This window comes from Talpa occidentalis, unplaced genomic scaffold (genome assembly GCF_014898055.3).
Source record: "Talpa occidentalis isolate TD23 unplaced genomic scaffold, MPIMG_talOcc4v2.1 talOcc4.3, whole genome shotgun sequence".
NCBI lineage: Eukaryota > Metazoa > Chordata > Mammalia > Eulipotyphla > Talpidae > Talpa > Talpa occidentalis.
In genome coordinates this window covers 107,397,370-107,418,501 of record NW_023603184.1, presented here as the reverse complement: position 1 = coordinate 107,418,501, position 21,132 = coordinate 107,397,370, and the positions used below count along the sequence as shown (strand labels likewise).

At 39.3% G+C, this 21,132-nt stretch overlaps 1 protein-coding gene across 10 annotated transcripts in view; it reads right to left on the bottom strand.

Annotated features, from left to right (window-relative positions):
• OSBPL6 (oxysterol binding protein like 6) overlaps window positions 1-21,132 on the bottom strand; it is a 192,927-nt gene that overhangs the window by 125,404 nt on the left and 46,391 nt on the right. For 2 of the 10 annotated variants that reach the window (XM_054699881.1, XM_054699882.1), the window contains exons 3-4: window positions 702-771; window positions 60-153 (exon numbers count right to left, since the gene is read on the bottom strand). The exons of the other annotated variants lie outside the window; for them this stretch is intronic. The gene's annotated coding sequence lies outside the window, so the exon portion shown is untranslated. The remainder of the gene's footprint in view (window positions 1-59; window positions 154-701; window positions 772-21,132) is intronic. 10 annotated transcript variants of the gene reach the window in all.

The following is a 21,132-nucleotide window of genomic DNA, read 5'->3' as shown; positions in this document are numbered from 1 at the left end:
GTATTGACTCAAACGTAATAAGACAATCAGCAAAGGGAATAAAACTAAGTGAATTTTACCTTTTGGGCTCTCTTTTTTCCCATTAGTTAAAGAAACTACAAGCAATTCAGCAACATGAGCATTTAAACTTCTTTTTGGAAAAGAAATTGCCACCTGTCAAAGAAGCCAGAGGCACGTATAAATTAGTTCATCCTTGGGTTCATTGCTCTAACTTTCCTGTATAAATTATTATAAATGTCTTCCCTAAAAGCTAAAAGTAAGGGTAATGTTGCCATTTATTTTTATTTTATATTTTGGTTTCTGTTGGCCTTCTCTAACCTAAAAGAGAGATAATTGAGTTAAAGAATTCAAAGAAAATTCCTTACAGAAGAAAAACACATTTGGATTTAATTCTACTGTTGAGTCTTCACTGATTTCTTTTAAATTAAATGAAATTAAATTAAATGCCAGCTCTGGATACAGTAATTTAAGCATTATTTTGATCATTTCTCTTCTACTTAATTAGCAAAACTGAACCATTAAGTAATCCCATTAAAAATGATGAGACAGGTAAATGGCTTTCTGGATCTTATAATTATCAGTACTTGACCTTAAAAAATCAGCACAAATTCAAATGGAATTTGATCAAGTAGCGTCCAAAAACATATAGGCAGATGCAGTAGGGGAAATGAATAGCAGGCCTTCAGGTCTGGGATACGTACCTTATAAGCAAATGACTCAGCTAGCCACAGGCAAGCTATTTCGTGGTGCAGCACCTCTTCCACCACCAACCTTCCAAATAGAATCAGCTGTCACTAGACAGAATGATGGATTCTTCCCACAGGAAGAAAAACTGCTCATCTCTCCACTTGAGTTCAAAACTGATGAGATGAGGCCAAAACTTGAGTTTTTCAGGATATCATTCAGGGAGTCATCTTTCTGTAACTACGGAATGGAGATACAGGTCCCTCTTCACAAGCAGCACTGAATACTAGGTCAAAAGACTACAGCTTCATATGCTACTGAATGAAAAAAAAGCAGATGCAAAGGGTGTATACTGAGTGATTCCTTTTCTGTGAAGTTCAGGACCAAGCAAACTAATCTCAGGTAGAAAAAAAAAATTACAACTGCAGTTACCTTGGGAGGTTGGGGAGTTGACTGAGAGGCGGCATAAGGGAACTTTCTGCAGAGATGGAATTATCATGACAGGGATGTAGTCACCTAAGTATATTCTTTTGTTAAAACTACACAGCTAAGATTAGTGCTATTCAGTGTATGTAAACTTCAGGAAACTGTAGAAACTGTTACCATCATTATCATGTGGGAGCTAAAAGTTGATGGAGATAAGGATGATGTAAGATAGGGGAATATGGAACCTGTTAAGGGGGCAGGGTACTATACTATTCTGCTTACTTTGTAGAGGTTTGAAAGTTTCCATGCTAAAGGTCATATTAAAATACTAGAATTTTAGGCGCAGCAAATCTCTCCTGCCTCGCACACTGCTCCCCACAGCAGTGTATTTCAGTACATCTGCCTGTTCTGCTCCCCACTTTGTCTCTGGTGAGTCCTCTCACCTACCACATCTCTAATCTGCACCCCAGCTCTTGTATGCATAAATAAAGAAATCTTTAAAAAAAATAAAAGACTAGAATTTTAAACACATTTCATTACTTAACAGTTATTAGGACACTGGGCATCTCAAACTTTACAAACCACAGGTTTATTTCTATATAATTATAAAATTATGAAAAGTGGCTTCTAATCTGTGAAGTTATATATAAATAAGTAAATTAGTAATACAGAAAATATGTGAATTATTAATAGACCACATCTCATGGTGGAATGTCTGAAAGACTCATTAATGTATTACTCTTAAGAAAAACATCAGATGTATTTGTTTATTTTTCAATAATTCTTACCTGAAAAAAAAAAGCGATAGAACTTATCAACCAAGAGTGTGGTTAACACAAATGTTATTTATATTTGGTTACAAAGAATACTGTATCTTTTTTTTTTTTTTTGCATAACCTCCTAACAGTGCAAAAATTTAAACCTTCAGAAAAAGTTTTCATTTCTTGCAGATACATCAACTTAATGGCTGAGAGAAGATGCCTAAAAGCACACTCCAGAAAAGACGTGGCTTGGAATATTAAATGATGCAGATAATTTACATGTCCAGAATTGACATTCAACTATTATAAAACCTACTGAAGCTAAACCACCCAAAATAATGTTTATGAGTTCATATAAAATCACTTTTAGATGAGACATTAAACACTTAATTGGAATGGATTATATTTGGAAATTAGAAAATCTGACAGTTGACCCTCCAATATTAAGACACATATCTATTTAATGAAAGACCAGTGGACATATGGACTATTCCTTTAATATATTTATTTTTTAAATTTATTAGGCTAAGCTTAGAATGTTACTAGCATATAATTCACCTTGTACTGAGGATGAGTGATGAGTGAAAGAGATGTGGGTGTAATTTTACTGCAACAGCTCAGTTTACTCCCCAGGAGTCAGACCATACTCTGAAAGGACAAACAGACTGGACTGCCGTGCTGGCCAGGTTTCGAAGTAACATAAGCATGCCAGAGTGATGTTTTAATTAAGCACATTCTAGTTTAAAAATAAATAGTTATAAGAAAATCACTTGGATAATTTTTTGGCATTAATCTTATTTTCAAATAATAGGTATATTATCTACTTGCAGTGTTCTACCATCTTCTATGATCTGGTTTAGGGAAATATGTTCCTTTTGGTTCTGTTCTTTGGCCTGGCCTTTCAGCTCTGCAAGAAATGACCTGGTTTACTCCTTGGGGACTTCAAATGCTGTGTCCAGTTTCTTCCACATGACTTCCCTAAAATTGGGAAGTCCCCTCCAACTGCTGGGCTTTAAGATGGCCTGAAAAAGACCATTAGAAATTAATAAACAAAACGATCACTATCATTAAACCAGACTGCTGTTTCTTCCTTTGCTATAGTAGAGCATATTACACAATACTGCAGCGAAAAGGCTGATCACTTCCGGAAAGATCAATGCTTCAAGCTGGAAGTACCAAATCCAGCCACAACCCTCAGCAATCTAATTTCAGTTAGGTTTTGAGTTTATCTTTCCTCCTACAGTCTGACATCTCCCATGCATGGAAAGGGTCTTTTCTTTAAGATGTTATGTTGCTTTCTCTAAATACCAACTCTTTGCTTTCTCCCCCCTAATACATCGCAGAGATGTACAGCTTTTCTGGAAGACTTTGAAATCTCATCACAGCCCACATAGTCTACCAGTCAAGGAGCGGAACATCTGATCTGTTGACCTAAACTCTTCTAGCAGAGAAATCAAACATCAAGAACAAATCACAGGGGGGCCTCCATGGTGGCGCAACAGTTAAGACGTAACCTATGAAGAAATCCGCAGCCACTGCAGCATGAGTTCGATCCCCGGCCAGCCAGGGAGCAACCCACATGGTACAGCAGACCTCTCCTGTCGTGCCCGCTGCTCCCCTCAGCAGTTTATTTCATCAGCCTGCCTGTTTTGTTCCCCACTCTGTCTCTGGTGAATCCTCTCACCCACCACACCTCTGGTCTGTACCCCAGCTCTTGTATGGGCATATATAAATAAATCTTTAAAAAAAAAAATCACAGGATGATGTGATCACCAAGGCTTGGATAAATTCCAGTTTTCTTGGGTCAGGTGACTTCTTTCAAGGTCATTTTTAACTCTAAATTCTATCATTAAGAAAGAAACACTGGAAAGTGGGAGAACAGAGGAATTTAGTGAGAGTGGGGAGTTTGTTAGAAAGGAAGTTCTACTGGATTTTGTACTGAACTATTCCACTCCCACCAAATTAGTTCACTTTATCAAGTTTGCTCTCACTTCTCTAAACTCAGGCCCTGATGTCAATGTGATATGAAGGAAGGAAAGTGGGGCTGGGGGAGGACTAGATAACAGATATGTAAACCTTAAGATAATCTCTCTAGTACCCAATCAGCAAATCAAAGGAGCCAAACCCTTAAGAGAGTCTCAACCATGGGAGTGCAATGAGGTCTATAAAAAGAGCACCTTGAAAATTTCTGTTCCAGAGAGCACCAGCAAGTGAACATTAAAGAACCACAGGCCCCAATACTTTTCACAACTGAGTGGAGGTGCTGTTTCAAAATACTGCTATGTAAACCTCCACCTAATCCTACTAGTTCAGACTCTCTGGTGGGCCTGGAAATCAGAATTTTTTTTAAAGATTTTATTTTATTTATTTATACAAGCATTGGGTACAATCAGAAGCATGGAAGGGTGAGAGAATTCACCAGAGCCAGAGCGGGGAACAGAACAGGCAGAATGATGAAACACACTGCTGAGGGGAGCAGCGGGCAGCAGGAGAGGTCTGCATGCCATGTGGGACCCTTGCCCGGTGGCCGGGGATCCAACCGGCACTGCACAGGCGGTGGGCAGCCTCACAACCCATCACTCAACCGCTGCGCCACTGGGGAGGCCTGGAAATCAGAATTTTTAATAAGAACCTCGGGTAGATGCTAGGGTTTGAAAACTTATCCTAGGTGCCACCATTGACTAGTTTTTCTCAATTTTTCTAGTGTAGAATGATTAGCATTAGTTATAGGCAGGGGGGATAGGATTTATGTCTCTTGACGTATCTGAATTTGGTTCCATTCAAATCCCTAGTAGGGTTGTCAAATAAAACACAGGACACTTAGTTATATCTGAATGTCAAATAAGAAATCTTTCAGTATATCTCAAATAATGCATTTAAATTAAACTTTTATAATAAAAATGATTCTTTTTCAGCTGAAATAAAAATTTAACTCAATCCTATATTTTTATTTGCTACATACAACAACTCACAGCCCCACCTCCATTGTAATGATGAGTAAAATTAACATACTGATATAATCACTTTTGATTTGCTGGCCCCAAGTTTAGAATATAGCATGTAAATAACACAGCTAAATATGAGAATGAGAATGATGATATTGCTTAGAGAATCTCATTCCTCAACTATGAAATGGAAAGGTTTGGACCAAATCTAAAATCCCATTAAACCAGTGAATTATTAACAAACCTTTAACCACATCAAATTTAATCAGGGTCTGAAATTCTCATTCTCAATGTCTGAAGCTTCTGAATGAAGCTTCCTTTAAAAAAGAAAATGAGTTCCTCAGCGTGGCACCCATACCCTTCATAAACAATTCTTGAAACCTACATTCTCCCTACTTATCAGTGGTGAGAATTTCAACCCTTATATGGTGGTTTGAATGTCCCCCAATATTTACCTACTATAGATTCTGTCCACAGTCTTATCTACCAGAAATGAAGGGTTTCAGAGAAGCTAGTGGACTCTCATATGATCACCCCAGGGATCTGGTGAAATATGGTGACCCCTGAAGTATTGTTTACCAAAATGTCTTATTATTTTAGCAGAAGATCCAAAATTATTCTAGGGACTTATTTCATCATCTCAAATCAAGGAGGAAGGCACAGCAGACATGTAATTCATGCTGACCAAAGACAGTGTAGAATGACTGGCATTAGTTATAGGCAGGGGGATAGGATTTATGTCTCTTGACATATCTGAATTTGATTCCATTCAAATGGCAGCAAGGAACCCAATGTCATTGGCTGTGACAGTATTTAACTCTGTCATATTTGTTGAGTTCTCTAAAATTTTTGTTTAGGTCCCATCCATAGGACAGCAAAAGTCTCCCATTTTCTTGTTTTACCCAAATTATCTCCCCTGCTTAAAAAGCTTTGGTTTGGGCAATTATGTTAATTAAATCAGCAAACTACAGCCCATGGGCCAAATCTTGCCCTTTATTTATTTTGTAGCAAGGGTTTTATTAAAACCCAGTGATGCCCATTTACTTATATTCCTCTATGGCTGCTTTCACACTAACAGCAGAGCAGGATGCCTCACAGACTGGACGCCTCACAAACTCCAAATATCTACCATTGGGCCCTTTACAAAGAAAGTTTGCCAACCCCTGTTGTAAATTAGTAACATTAATACTGTTTTAAAAAGGAAAAAAGAAGTGATAACATTCAAGCCTCTGTACCTTTTGGGCAACTATTAAAAAAAAAAAAGGGGGGAGGGCCTCCCTGGTGGCGCAGCGGTTGAGCGCTGGGTTGCGAAGCTGCCCGCGGCCTCTGCGGCGCCGGTTCGATTCCCGGCTGCTCCCCGGCCACTGGTGGAGGGTCCCACATGGCGCGCAGACCTCTCCTGCCGCCCGCTGCTCCCCTCAGCAGTGTACTTCGGTCCTTCTGCCTGTTCTGCTCCCCGCTCTGGCTCTGGTGAATTCTCTCACCCTCCCGCGCTTCTGACTGTATCCAGTGCATGTATAAACAAACAAATAAATAAATAAAACATGCCTCTATTAAAAAAAAAAAAAAAAAAAGGCTTTAAAAAAAAAGGGGGGAGGGTGACTTCCCAACCCAAGAATTTGCAATCTCCAAGTGCCCAGAGACCATTCTTAGGATTGTTAAGGCATTGCTACTACTAGCTCATATGGCCAATTGTAGTTTCAACAGAACATTACTTTTCAGCCCCAGATATTCTTCGGAGTCCAAAGGATAAACACACTTGCATGGAAATGTGAGAAAGCACATTTCTTCCTGCTCAGAGTCCAGCATTTTAAAAGGTGAAATGACAGGAGGCCAGCACACTGGAGGAGGGTTGCTGCCCATTATCTATAGTCTGGTGAGGAAAATGCAGTAAGTAAGGCAGTAATCGAGAAATGGTCTCCATTTGGCACCACGGTGGCTGAGTGTCACTGTTAAAGGGATTTAGAACTTAAATCAACATAGTTCTTCCATGGCTTCACTGCTTTAGGCAGGAGGAGTGCGTGATCAGAAAGAACAACTGCCTTTTAAACAGAAACTACTGTGAGCCTTGAAAGATCCCCAGCACAGGTGCCTTGGAGGAGATATTAAATTGCCAGAATGACATATTAGAGTTTGGGAGAGACGCCTGCAGAAGACCGGCTCCTCTGCAGTAATCAAGTATGAAGGACCCCTTGTCATCTCCCTTCTGCTCCCACAGAAAGGCCTTGTGAGCAGAAACAGCACACTCACGGTTAATGACATTTTGTGCCACAGAAAATTAAACAGTTAATTCTCTAGTTGAGAGGTCCAGGATGGAAAAAAAAAACACAACATAGTAACTGTTGCTAAGTTGGACTTCACAATATTGACAGTTGATGACGTACCCAATAAAAACATTAAGGACTGCATCTAATGTATTGACTGCATCTACTTTCATCTTTTAAGCCCCATCAGAGATCACAATGGCTCTCCCACTGGGACAGACTCAGAACTGCAGCTCTTTCTACTCTCCATCCCTTCTCTTCTATTATGATCATCTTCAGATGCCTGAGCCACCACTCCCTCGTTTGCCTAAACGTCAGTCTCATGCCTGAAGTCCTTAGGCCCCTGCTGAATAAACTCAGAATCGAAGGCAAACCCACGTTCCTGCCAGAGACACAGGCTCATCTCACATCCAAGCACAACTGGAGCTCAATATGTTTATGCTTTTTTTTTTATTCATACATTTGGTGGGTAGTGCTTAAGGCTCCAGTTCAAGGGCAAACAGAACAGCCCCAGTTTTCTAAGGGCTCTGATGGGGGGAGGGGGAGAAGATAGTAGATAACTAATCCCAGAGTCTTAGATAATATTATAAATGAATCTAAGTCTAAAATTATGAGTCTGTAAATTGTACTCAGTACTGGGAGAGTGAAGAGCAGGAGTCTGTGAGCATATAAAGGGAATTAATTTATACCACAGATCTGAGAAGGCCTCTGTTCTGTGGAAGGGACATCTGAAATGAAACCGGGAGGTATTCAGTGAAGAATGAGTTGAGGAGTAAGTATTTTAGGTAGAAGGAATAGTTGGTGCAGAAGCCCTGAGGAAAAGAAAATGTGACCTAGTTGAGGAAGTAAGAAAGGCTAGAAAGAGAAGCAGGGGCCTTCTCAGTCAGAGTCATGATTTTATTCCTTCTGAGTCCCATGGGAAGTCACTGAGCGGCTGTGAAAGAGGAGTGAAGGATTAGAACTGCATTTCCTTTTTTTTTTTTAGATTTATTTATTTATGCATACAAGAACTGAGGTACAGTTCAGAGGTGCAGGGGTGTGAGAGGATTCACCAGAGACAGAGTGGGGAACAAAACAAGCAGACTGACTGAAATACACTGCAGAGGGGAACAGGGAGCAAGACAGGAGGGGTCTGCTGCACCAAAAGGGTTGCTCCCTGGCCAGTGATCAATTGGTGCTGCAGTGGCTGCAAATAGCTTCATAGTGCTGAGATTTAACCCCTTGCGCCACCAGGGAGGCCCCTGGAAGTGCATTTTCAAGACTATATGTATAGGCTAGTCCCAAGGGGCAAGAACACGTTAAGAGGTAGCTGAAACATGAGTTAGGAGTTGGTAAAGCAGGAAATGGGTTGTTCTGTTTGTTTTCCGGGGGGCCAAGGGAGTGTAGACACCATTCAAGTTGTATTTGGAAAATAAGATCAACAGGAGATACTGACAAATCAGGGAGAAAGAGGCACCAAGGATGTCTCCCAATTTTTTGGTGTGAACTGCTGGGTAAATAGTGCAGACTGACCAAGATAAGAAATGCTTGGGGAGATACTGTAAGGTATCAAGAATTCTGTTTTGTAAACCACACAGTACAGCTATAAAGAGCACAATAATGCTGTGTACCCTGGCATGCCTGTTTTCACCATCTGTAAAATGGGAATTTTGGTAAATTTAAATGTCTATTGTGATACCATAAACCAAAGCCTACAAAACACTTGGCATGATTCTTGGCACACAATAATCTCAATAAAATATTAGCAGTTAAGGTTATCATTTTGCAATTGATGATTGAGATGTCTATTGATGACTTTAGTAAAGCTATCCATCAGGCATCTGGCTCTGCAGCTCAGAACTTTCTCCTGCTGATGGCTGGAAAGGTTTGTATATGCTGTTATGATATTATGAATCAAACATCTAGTTAGAGATTTTATAATAGCAACTGAATTGGCTAAAAGGTCAGTGTTTAAGTGTCTCAACAGATAGATGACAAGTGAAATTGTGGAAAACAAGAATTTGATGCAGAAGCGAGCCCTGAGGAGAAAAACTCTAGGGTCAAGAAATGAATTAGTGGTGAGTTCCTTAACCTCAAACCCGAAACAAAGATAAACAGCTGAAAGAAAGTAAATAGACATAAAAACATTGTACATGTTATTCTGTTTCTCCCAAAAGAAAAATGGTTATCAATCGTAAAACGTCAGTAACTCCTGACACATCAGAAATATACACAAAGATATATTTGCAAGAATATTCACTGATGTGCTATAGTGAAAATACCTAAAACAATCTATGTCAACAATATCAGACTGATTGGACAAAGTAACACACATCTTTATAAAGAAATCAATATGTAGTTATTAATCATCACACCATACATGATTTATTGGAAAATATTCATGTGTTAATGGCGTGCCCAAGAAGGAGGATATAAACTAGCACCCACGAGGCAATATTTTGTTTAAAAAAAAAACCTAGAAAATTAACAAGTTAATTATGGGTAAGAGATTTCAGGTGATATTTTTCCTTTGTGTTTTTTGTTTTTCCAAATATCTGCATAAGTAAATGGTACTTGTGGAAATAAAAAATGAAACAAACCACACAACTCTCATCTTTTCTTCTAAAAAACTGACATTCTTAATTCTCAAATCCCCAAACCAAAAGCTCGAAGAGACACTGACCCTAAGATTTGACACAAACATCTCCATCTTCCAGGAAGAGGATTATGTTCTTTGTTTGCTGATCACCAACATACCTCAAGAAAATCATAGAAAAATTTTTCATTTCATTGTAAGAAGATAAAGCCACACAAACTTTCAGTTTGTAAATATGTACATACCATCATATTCACAACCAAAGAAATATTGAACGTTCTCAGAGGACCTTTATTTCCTCACGGTACTTTTCAAATTTATCAAGAAAGTTTACTTTGCCCCTCCCACTAAACCATTAATAAGGTTTATAATGAGGGATTACATTTTCTTGGCTACGTCTTTGTGCTTCCTATCTGTGCAATGTCAGCCATGTCATTTAGCTTTCCCGAGTCTTGGTTTTCTCCTCTAGAAGAGGGGAGACTATAATTCTCCTTGCAGCCACTCACCGTTAGGAGGACAATGGCAGTTGCACGGAACCAAATCTCTTTATCCAGTCCTCCTGAAAGACCACAACTCAACCAAAGGACGAATATCATCACAGGACATGAGCCATTCAGCTTTATGAGGGATAGACGTTACCACAAACTTCAAATCGCCTGTTAAGTGAGGAAATAACTGTCATTTCCAACAGAGCTCCTGCTGCCACTGCAAACCAGAGAGTATGCAGAGCTGGGAAACTGAGAAACAGGAAGAGGGTCACAGAGAGGGCTCTGATGAAGCACAGACAAAATCACCCCCAAAGAAGGTGAGTCTGCACTAATCATCCCCATGTCACACACGAGTCTGAAGCCTGGCAGTTCTCAGCACCCACCACGTACTAGAGAAAGGGCTTGAGGGTGAGACAGATCAGAGGCACGGGAGATGCTCTGGTGCTAAAATAGGGAAGGAGGGAGGAAGTAGGACACAGAGCCAGTAACAGAGAAAGAAGACACACCAGAGCTTCCCCACCCACCAGCACCACCCCCATCAATTCAAGAAACTGCCCCTAAGTGATCTGACAGAAAGGAGAGCTTTAAACCAAGAAAAGGACCCTTGGAATGCCTAGGAATAGAAATACATCAGAACAAAACCTAAGAGCTGCTGGAAATTCTCCCCACCAAAAACCATGGGGCCGCAAAAAATAAACAGTAATACAATACACCACACTAAATTAAGTATCTTCATCAGTATTTGAAGAATTAAAAATAATAACAATAAACACTTAGAAGCAGAAAAAGTTAACAGATTTGGACAAGAACAAAAAAAGGGAAGAAATGCGGTGAGAGTTGATTGAATCAACCAAGACAATGAAGAAAAGGAAAGTATGTCTTCTTCCAAACTGAAGCATAAGTTCTAAGGTGCTCCAGAAAGAATGGATTTCAGTTGAAATTTAATAAGGGACATAGATGAAAAGTATAAGAACAGCAAAGGCAGGAACTAGTAAAGAGCTGGAGGTGTCTGGAAAGTGGGGAATAGCTGAGTGCACAACAGCTTGGGGACAGGTCACAGGAAGATAAAGTTGACATGAGAGACTGAAACCAGATTTACTCATTTAACAAGCATGTTTGACTGTCAACTGCCGAGAGGCGACTGTCGCTAGTGGTTGTGAGTGGAACTGGCTCTGGCCTTGCAGGAAAGAAAAACGTTGAGGCAGGGACCTTTAAACAGAAGAGTGACATATTCAGGCTAAATTGAGAGGAAAGTAATTCTAGGAGCAGAATGGAAGTCTTTCTGGAGTGGGGCAAGACTAAAAGGGATTAGGAGATCATAATAAATAATTCTGAGATAAAAGCATCAAGGTTTCCTGTGACCTTATATGAAGAAGGCATCAAGACTTCTATTGGGGTAAACTGGAAAATGACTCCATTATAGATGGAAAGAATTTCTGCTCCACTTTGGCCATAGTGTTATGATATACAGACTGCAACCTCAGAAGTGAGCAGGAACTGAAGCTCTTGGGGGTGACCACTTTTTGGTGGTAGGGGTAGCTACTGGACATGAAGAGATGGCCCATGGGTAACTCAGCTCTGATACCTCCGGGAACCACAGGACAACTCTGGGGGCTTCAATATTTAAGGTATGGAAGTGGAGGAAGAGGACTAGAAGGCACACAGCAGGAGCAGGAAGGCAGTTAAAAGAGATGTGGCCAGAAGTCACTCAGGTAATGGCTCCACCACTTTCGCTGACTGGTGGAGACAAGGAAAGTAAAGACTTAAAGATGGAAACTCAGATACTACTGCTGACCTTACTGGGAAGTATCAGACTGAGTAATGAATCCCATAGAAGAGATCCTGGAAATGCTCTTACAGGGAGGGGAGAGAATGGACATATGAAGGGGAAGTTGGGTCAAAGGAAAAACTGGGAGTGGAGAGACAGGTGAGAGCCAGAATTATGGAAATGCTGAAAAGATGTTATCAGTGATGGAGAGAGAAAGTGGATGCGGGGAAGGAGCCAGGTCTGGATGGAGTAGAAGGAGACTGGGGGTCAATCTCCAGAGCCTCCTCCAAACCTGACAGTGCAGAGGCTGTGTGTAAGCTTCTCTTAGGCCAGCAGCCCAAAGTATACAAACACCTCTTTTCTGGAACTCCTGTCCTTTGTACATGGAATGTGGGGCTGGTGACCTGAAGTCTAAGACATGGCTATGTCACCTATTTATCACCTATTTATCACCTATACACCTTGGAATATCTCCCCAATTTTCTGAATCCCAGTTTTGCCATCAGTAAACCAGGCCTAACACCAATACTCTGCCCACTTCATAGGGTGGTTGTGAGGATCAAAGACACAGTATGTGTGGATGTGGCTCACAGACAGAGTAGACCTGCACATGGATGATTAAATTTAATTACTCCACATCCACCTGTTCTCACCAGCGGTAGTATTTGCTCAATTTATGCGATCCCATACAGGGTCTAACAGAGTATTTTGTACACAGGTATCTACCACACACTGACTTGGACTATGCACCAGCTCTTCTTCATACAAGATTTGTGGTCCCCGACCACGACACAGTGAAACTATCATCCTCAACCCTGGAGTAGGAACCAGCCAGAGTATTCAGTCATACTGGTACCCAGCAACAGAGTTCAAATTACACTTTGTAACAGCATTTTCAAGTTAGCAGAAGTGCAATTATGAAAAGGCTGCCATGCAATGTTTTTTTTTCATTAAGAAAAAAACAGCAAGAAATCATGTTCCAAGCCCGCCTAGCCATCAGATCTAGAAAAGTTACTCAGAGAAAATCAACTACCACAGCTGAGCAAGGAGGCAGGGGCTCCCACATAGCTCTCAAGCTGTAGAAACCCACGAGGGATGGAAGACACGCTCGAGTTGGTGGAATCATCCAGGAAAGAGTTGCTGCAGTCAAATCAATGGCGTTATTTCACATTTGCATCGCTATTAGGCCTGAAATGTAGCATACTCTGCAAAAGTACATTTTAATATGGCTGCTATACAGCCTTGCCTAACATTCAGTCAAAATCTTGTTATTACAGAGACAATATTGCATCTGTAACTTAGCACTTTGTAGGAGGGAGGGTAACACATGGAGAAAATACCATTTTTTACTATCAAAGCAGCAAATTATTTTTGATATTCTACACAGTATAGTAAGGCTCATACATTTTAAACACCTTGTTAAGTTCTTTTTTCCATTTAAGGCAAGTCTCAGTAATGATTTAAAATTAAATTGTTAACCAAGTGTAGGAACCATGAAATAAGCATAAGCAGTAGTCTCCCTATGAATAGTAAAATGGGATATTCAGAATCATGTCAAATTATAAAAGCAAACAATGGTAGAATCACCTACTAAATCTTTTTCAATTCAAGAGAGTCACCTACTACCTTTAAGATCCAAGGGAAAAATAGTAGAAATGTGATATATTTTTTTTAAAAAGACTCATTTATTCATTCATGCAATATAGTGAGCCCCTATTATGTCCAAGACACAGTGCTAGGAACTGAGAATATGGTACTAAGTCAAGCAGACTTGTCCTTGGCCTCACAGACTTAAATCCCAGTGAGAGAGACCAAAAAAAATGAAGTGAACAGCTAAGCACGTGAATACAAATGGTTACAAATATAAAATGCTAAAATGAACAGGCTGGGGGATTATAAGTGGGGGAAAGGAAGGAACTTAAGAGCAGGAGATTTCTCAGGAGAAGCAGGATTAAGTTCAGACTGAAGGCCAAAGGGGAAGGGACATTCCAGATGGAAGGAACAGTATGTACAAGGCCTCTCAGGTAAAAAAGAGCTGGCCACACCACAGAACTGAAAAAAGACCAGTGGAGTTTGAGTCGAGCAGATAAGAGAGATGAAGGCATCAATGATAGTTGTGGGCAGGAGTCTGGTAATTTGAAGCCAAATAAATGATCTGGGGTTTGCTTTATTTTCTAAATGCAATGGGAGGAAGAAGTGAGGCATCAAAAGTGATCCTAGGTTTCTGGATGGAACAACTGACTGAATTTGGGTGCCTCCTACAAAGACAGGAATTAGCAGGTGGCACAGGAGTTGCTGGTAAGTGGAAGATCAAAGGGCTGATTTTGACCAAGATGTTAAAAAGTTAAGGGTGTCTTTGGAACCTTTAGGTAGAAATGTCAGGTAAGAGATGGAAGTTAATGAAATAATGTAACGCAGGTACCATTTCATTCCCTGGATTAAGATTAGTAGCTTAATCAGGTAGATGTTGTCCAGTTTTCTTTTAAGGAGTCAGTCCCACCCTCTCCCCTCTGAATACTGTCCATTCCCATGCCAAGGAGTCGGTTATACAGGTCCTCTCTAAGAATTGTGGACGTGATATTCTCAACCTGAACCACTTACATTCTGAGTATGTAAAGAAGAGGGTAGAGAAGTCCCTACAAAGTGGGGAAGTCAACTACACAGGGTTACAGAGTTTATAAATTTTAATATATATAATCAATTTTGCATATCTTATCAACACATAAATATATCAATGAAATATAGGAATATATTTTCAGTAGCATTTTATAAATAAATTTTAATAGCATTTTAATAAATTTTATAAATAAATTTATAAATAATTTGTATAAATAATTTATAAATTGTATAAATAAGAAAATACAAGTGCATTTTTGAAGGCTTCGTGTGTGTGTGTATGTGTGTGTGTAGTATGTTTCCTAGCTATATGGTAAAAAATTCTTAAAATTCATTTTTAATGTTTAAAAAAGGGTTTTGATTTTACTTGTGAAGACAGGGCTTATGTGATTAAGTGAGCTCACCTTCCACTTCTTTGATAAAAACTTAAGGCATCAATATCCTACTCACATTTTTATGAATTTGTAGCATTTTATAAAGCACCGCAAGAAGGCATGAAATCTTTTTTTTTTTTGGAAACAACCATTGATTCATAATTTTGGGTTGTAAGGGAGGCCTAACATATCTGATCCTTAGGTTGATTTTTGTTTTTTTTAACCAAATTGCTATGATTCAAGTTCTGTGCTCATTCAAAATTTCCACTAATTTAAATACGAGCAAAACTGCAGAAGCAGGCTGGCAGTGCTTGACTTCTGGCACGCTGACATCTAACACCAGCCAAGACTGCCAAATTAAAGGATGACGTCATGCACATCTGCTGATTCACCGCAAAGGGGGAAATAGGAGGAGGAATCAGTGACGCCAAGAGAGATGTGGGAACTGTGATTATATTTTACTGGAAGGTGCCTGCTGCCCTACACGGCTGCTCAGATAGGCAACCGGGAACCAGTGAAGAAAGATGGCTTCACACAAATGTGGAACAGAGACACAAAATAGAGGGTCAGAAAAAAACCAAACCAAATACAAACCCTAGAACTCTGACTGTAAAATTGAGAATTCCAGGGTCTCCCTGGTGGCGCAGGGGTTAAGTCTCACGCTATCAAGCTATCCACAGCAACTGCAGCCTGAGTTCGATTCTTGGCCAGGGAGATAACCCACATGGTGCAGCAGACCTCTCCTGTCTTGCCTGTTCTGCTCCCCACTCTCTCTGGTGAATCTTCTCATACTGCCCAACTCTGGCCTACACCCCAGTTCTTAGATGCATAAATAAATAAAAAATAAATCTTTAAAATTGAGACTACCAGAAGGGGAGGAAGAGGAGAAGCAAAAGGGGGCCCAAGGGACTTTGCTGGTGGTCTATGGGTGCCCCCATCAGGTGACTGACCTCTGAATCACACAGAGTCGTGTAAGTCAATGTTACCACAATTAAAAAAAAGTAAATAAAATATAAGTATGGGGCCTCCCCGGTGGCGCAGCGGTTGAGCACTGGGTTGCAAAGCTGCCTACAGCCTCTGCAGCGCTGGTTCATTCCCTGGCTGCTCCCCGGCCACCGGAGGAGGGTCCCACACGGCACGCAGACCTCTCCTGCCGCCCGCTGCTCCCCTCAGCAGTGTACTTCAGTCCTTCTGCCTGCTCTGCTCCCCGCTCTGGCTCTGGTGAATTCTCTCACCCGCGCTTCTGACTGTACCCAGTGCTTGTATAAATAAAATAAATAAATCTTTAAAAAAAAATTCTAAAAAAATAAAATAAAATATAAGTATGAGGTAAAATATCATAAACAAATTTAAAAAAGAAATAAAGGCAAGTACTTTGTTATCAGAAAGGTCAAATAATATGGGTTAATTGAAAAGTATAAGACAGAGGCTTAGCTATGAAAGACTGAGACCAAGTATCCTCTTTTCTTTTTTCTGGGTACACACTTTTCACTTAAACTCACTTAAAAACAGACTTGCTTAATCACACTTTCACAAGATATATACTTTTAAATTATCTTAAAGCCGCTCTTGTCATGGTGACATGGCACAACTTTATAAGACACCTTTTTAAAAGTCACACACAAAAAAACTTTTTAAGTAGCCAATACACAATATGTGGCAATAATTTCTAGAGTAAAAAGTGTATCTATGCTATATGCACGTAACTGCCTGGAAGTATACATTTTTTCCATGAATACATATCCATGCAGAGTGCCATTAGGATAATTAAGGTATAAAATCAAAACATAGTAAATATGTAATCATAAGTCATGGCTATTTACTGAATCCATCAAGTAAAGAAAAGCAAAAAAGACTACAATTTTTTGTTGTCACATCATTTATTTAATAATTGTTTCTTTTGTTTTCAATAATTATTTTTTGAGCACCTACTAAATACAAGAAACTGTAAGTCACATGGTTAAGGTAACAACTGATTATTGAACCAAAATTAGGACCCTGTGTGAGAAGTAATAATGGTCCCAAGGGAACAATTAGTAATTACTGTATTATGTAAGAAATAATAGCAATTATTAACATCAACTCTTATTAAGTAACTACTATGTGACTGGTTCTCAGTTAAGCATTTTTTTTAATCTTGTTTTTTTAACTGATGAGGTACCCCCATCAGATATTACCACTGAAGTGTACCTGCCACCAATACACCCATATTCTACCCCCATAGAACATTGTCTTCCTTCCCTCGTTGTTCTTATTCCTCTCTCTATCCCTTTCCCCCCTGGCACTTCAGTTCCTCTGTCAGCTATCAAGGGTTAGTTTTTAAGCTTGTATTTATCTGACTATTAGTTCAGTTACTTTATATTCCACATATTAGTGACACCTCCATCTGGTATTTATCATTCTCCTTCTGACTAATTTCACTTAGTATTATTCCTTCAAGATCCACCCATGTTGCTGCAAATGCTATGAGTTTATCTTTTTTGATTGCTGAGTAATATTCCATTGTGTATCCACATCCTCTCGATCCTTTCATCTGCTCTGGAGCATTTCAGTTGTTTCTGTAATTTAGCTGTGGTAAATAATACTGCAATACGGGAGTGCAAGTTTCCCTTTTGAATTAATGTTTTTAATTTGGGGGTAGATGCCTAAGAGTGGAATTATTGGGTCAAATGGCAGATCCATTTTTAATCTTTTGAGACACCTCCATACTGCTTTCCTTAAGGGCTGAAACATTTTGCATTTCTACCAGCAGTGAAGGAGGGCTCCCTCTTCTTCACACCCTCACCAGCACTTGTTGTTTCTGGTCTTTTCAATATGGGCCATGTACACAGGTGTGAGATGGTAGCTCACTGTGGTCTTGATTTGCATTTCTCTTACAATAAGTGATTGTGAATATTTTTTCATATGCCTGTTGGCCATCTGAATGTCTTCTTTGGAGAAGTGTCTGTTTAGTTCTTTTGCCCATTTTTTAAATTGGAGTATTTGTTTTGTTTTTGTAGAGTTTTATGAGTTCTTTGTATATATTTGACATCAGTCCTTTATCAGACATATGATGTGTAAATATTTTCTCCAATTCAGTTGGGTGTCTTTTCATTTTAGTTATGGTGTCTTTTGCCATTCATAAGCTTCTTAGTTTGGTGTAGTCCCTGCTGTTTATGTTCTCTTTTGTTTTTCTAGCTGTTGGGGACTAATCTCTAAGGTTTATGTCATGAAATGTTTGCTTATGTTTTCCTCTATGTATTGTACAGTTTCAGGTTTTACATTCAAGTCTTTGATCCAATTTGAGTTGATTCTGGTTTATGGTGTGAGATCATGGTCTATTTTCCTTCTTTTGCATGCAGCTGTCTAGTTTTCCCAACACCATTTGTTGAACAGGCTATCTTTGTTCCACTGTATGTTTTTACCTCCTTTGTAATAGATTAACTGTTCATATATGTGTGGATTTATTTCTGGGCTCTCAATTCTATTCCACTGATCTGTGTGTCTCTTTTTGTTCTAGTACCAGGCTGATTTAATTATTATGGCTTTATAATATAACTTGAGGTCTAGAACCGTGATACCTCTATTCTTTTCTCCTTTGTAAAGATTACTTTGGCTATTGGGGTCTTTTGTGATTCCTTTTGAATTTCAGTAGTGTTTGCTCCAGTTCTTTGAAAACCACCATTGATATATTTAATTTGCTTTTGATGTAATAGTAAATGGGATCATTTTTTAAATTTCTTCCTCTTTTATTTCATTGATTGTATGTAGGAAGATAACTAATTTGTGTGTGTTGATTTTACACCCTGCTACACTGCTAAACAGTTAAGCATTTTTAAATTATTGTTCTTAATTGTGGCAAAATACATAAATTTTCTACCTAAACCATTTCAAATATACAATTCAGTGGCATTAAGTATATTCATACTGCTATACAATCATCGTCACCACCATACACTTGCAGAAATCTTTCCATGTTGCAAAACTGAACTCTATAGTCATAAAACAATAAGTTGCTTCTCCCACACATGTGGCAACCACTAGTCTGCTTTAGAAATAGGATTTCATATGCAGAGTCAACAATATAGTTTCCCCATTTAAATCCACATGTTTGCAGGATATCTTTGTCAACTAAGACAACATTAAAATCAATAACCAAAATAAACTACAAAAAAAAAAACTGTACATAGTTTGCTGTATAACAATATTAATTCTGGATTCTTTTAAATGATGCATATTAAACTATTACTATTTTTGAAAACAAGACTTTTACTGTTAAATTTTTAAATATTAATCTGTAAAATTTTTATTTCATGTGTTTTATAGTACAAAACAAAAATTTTTTTAAAGATTGATTTATTTATTTATACAAGCACTGGGTACAGTCAGAAGCACGGGAGGGTGAGAGAATTCACCGAGCCAGAGCGGGGAGCAGAGCAGGCAGAAGGACCAAAGTACACTGCTGAGGGGAGCAGTGGGCGGCAGGAGAGGTCTGCGCGCCATGTGGGACCCTCCTCTGATGGCCGGGGAGCAGCCGGGGATCGAACCGGCACTGCAGAGGCTGCGGGCACCTTTGCAACCCAGTGCTCAACCGCTGTGCCACCGGGGAGGCCCAAAACAAAATTTATTAATAAACGTCACATTTTGGATGTAACGAGTCCCAAAATTTTTCATTAATTTGGTATGCAACCAACAACATTCAGATTACCACTGATGTAAAGAAGTTTGCTTTTGAATATTTTAAGATATATTGAGTTTAATGCATCACATAGAAGATTAAGTGGAGATATTCAAAAGGCAAAAGGACACGTAAGCTTAGAGTTCAGCTGAGAGACAGAAACTATATTTGGAAGTCATCTACATAGTAGTGTCCAGAAAAGACATCAGAAGGGATGAGAATTGAGAAAAAGCAAAACAGCAGAGGCTTACACAGAGAGCACTCCCTATATTTAGAAAATATAGGAGAGAGAGGATCTGAGGGAAACAAGGGTATAGGAGGTGACCCAAGGGTGGATGCCATAAAATGAGGCCTCAAGTTTCAAAAGCTGTAGAAAATTACAGAACTAAGACATGGGCATTCATTGAATTTGGCTTCTAGGAAGTCACTTTGGTCCCTGCGAGTATTTTCATAATAAGCCGTATCAGCAGCTTGACTCAGAATTGATTGAGTGGTATGGAGAATGAGACAAGGGGTAGGACCAATCCAGAGGGAAATTTGGTGAAGATGGAATGAAAGGAAAAGGAGGATGATGGTAGTTGGAGAAACTTGGTTATAAAGGGAACTTCATACAAGAATAAGGTTCTACACTGGGGGCAATTCTGCCCCTCGGAGAGACATCTGACAATGCATATCTGGAAACATTTAGGTAGTCACAACACCAGGGTTGCCACTGGCATCTGGTGAGTAAAAGTCAGGGTTTCTGCCATATACCTGGCAATCCAAAGGACAGCCTCTACAACAAAGAATTATTCAGAGAGAAATGTTGATAGTGCCAGAACATCAGCCATTAATAATTGAGAAATCCTTGCCTAAAGGATCAGAAAGATCTAAGCATTTTTATATGGTAAGAAGTTACCAAATTTAAGTTACAAATAAGGACAAATCAAGTTCTCATAAGATTAAGCCTTTAAAAAAGAAACTGCTTACTTATTCTGTCCCCCAATTTCAGCCACCAACCTCCCTTACAGTTAGTTGCAGAAGTGGTCCTACCCAATCAGCTCCCACTCTGTATACTGAAGATCATGCCAGCATTCTAAACATGTGCACAGACATGTGTTAAGGACGGAATTATGTTCCTCCAAAATCCAGATGCTGAAGCCCTAACATCCAATGTGACTGTTGTCAGTCATAATGCCTTTAAAGAGATAAGTAGGGCTAAAGAAGGTCATGAGAGGGGGGCCTGAATCCCATAGGACTCGTGTTCTTGAGAAGAGGAGGAGATATCTGGAGAGTCATGGACAGAGACAAGGCATGTGAGGACACAGAGAGAAGGCGATCATCTGGAGCAAAGGAGAAGCCAACCTTCCCAGCACTTAGAACTTTAGTGTACACTGGATCTATAAGAAAAGTAATAACTATTCATTAAATGGAGCTGAGAATCAATGATTATCCCTTGAAGAAAAGGTGGAAACAAATCCCTCATGAGATATATATATATATATAAATATAGATATATAGATATATAGATATATAAATGAACCGCAAAAGGATCAAAGTCTTAAATATCACAAAGACAGCCTTAAGAATGTGAT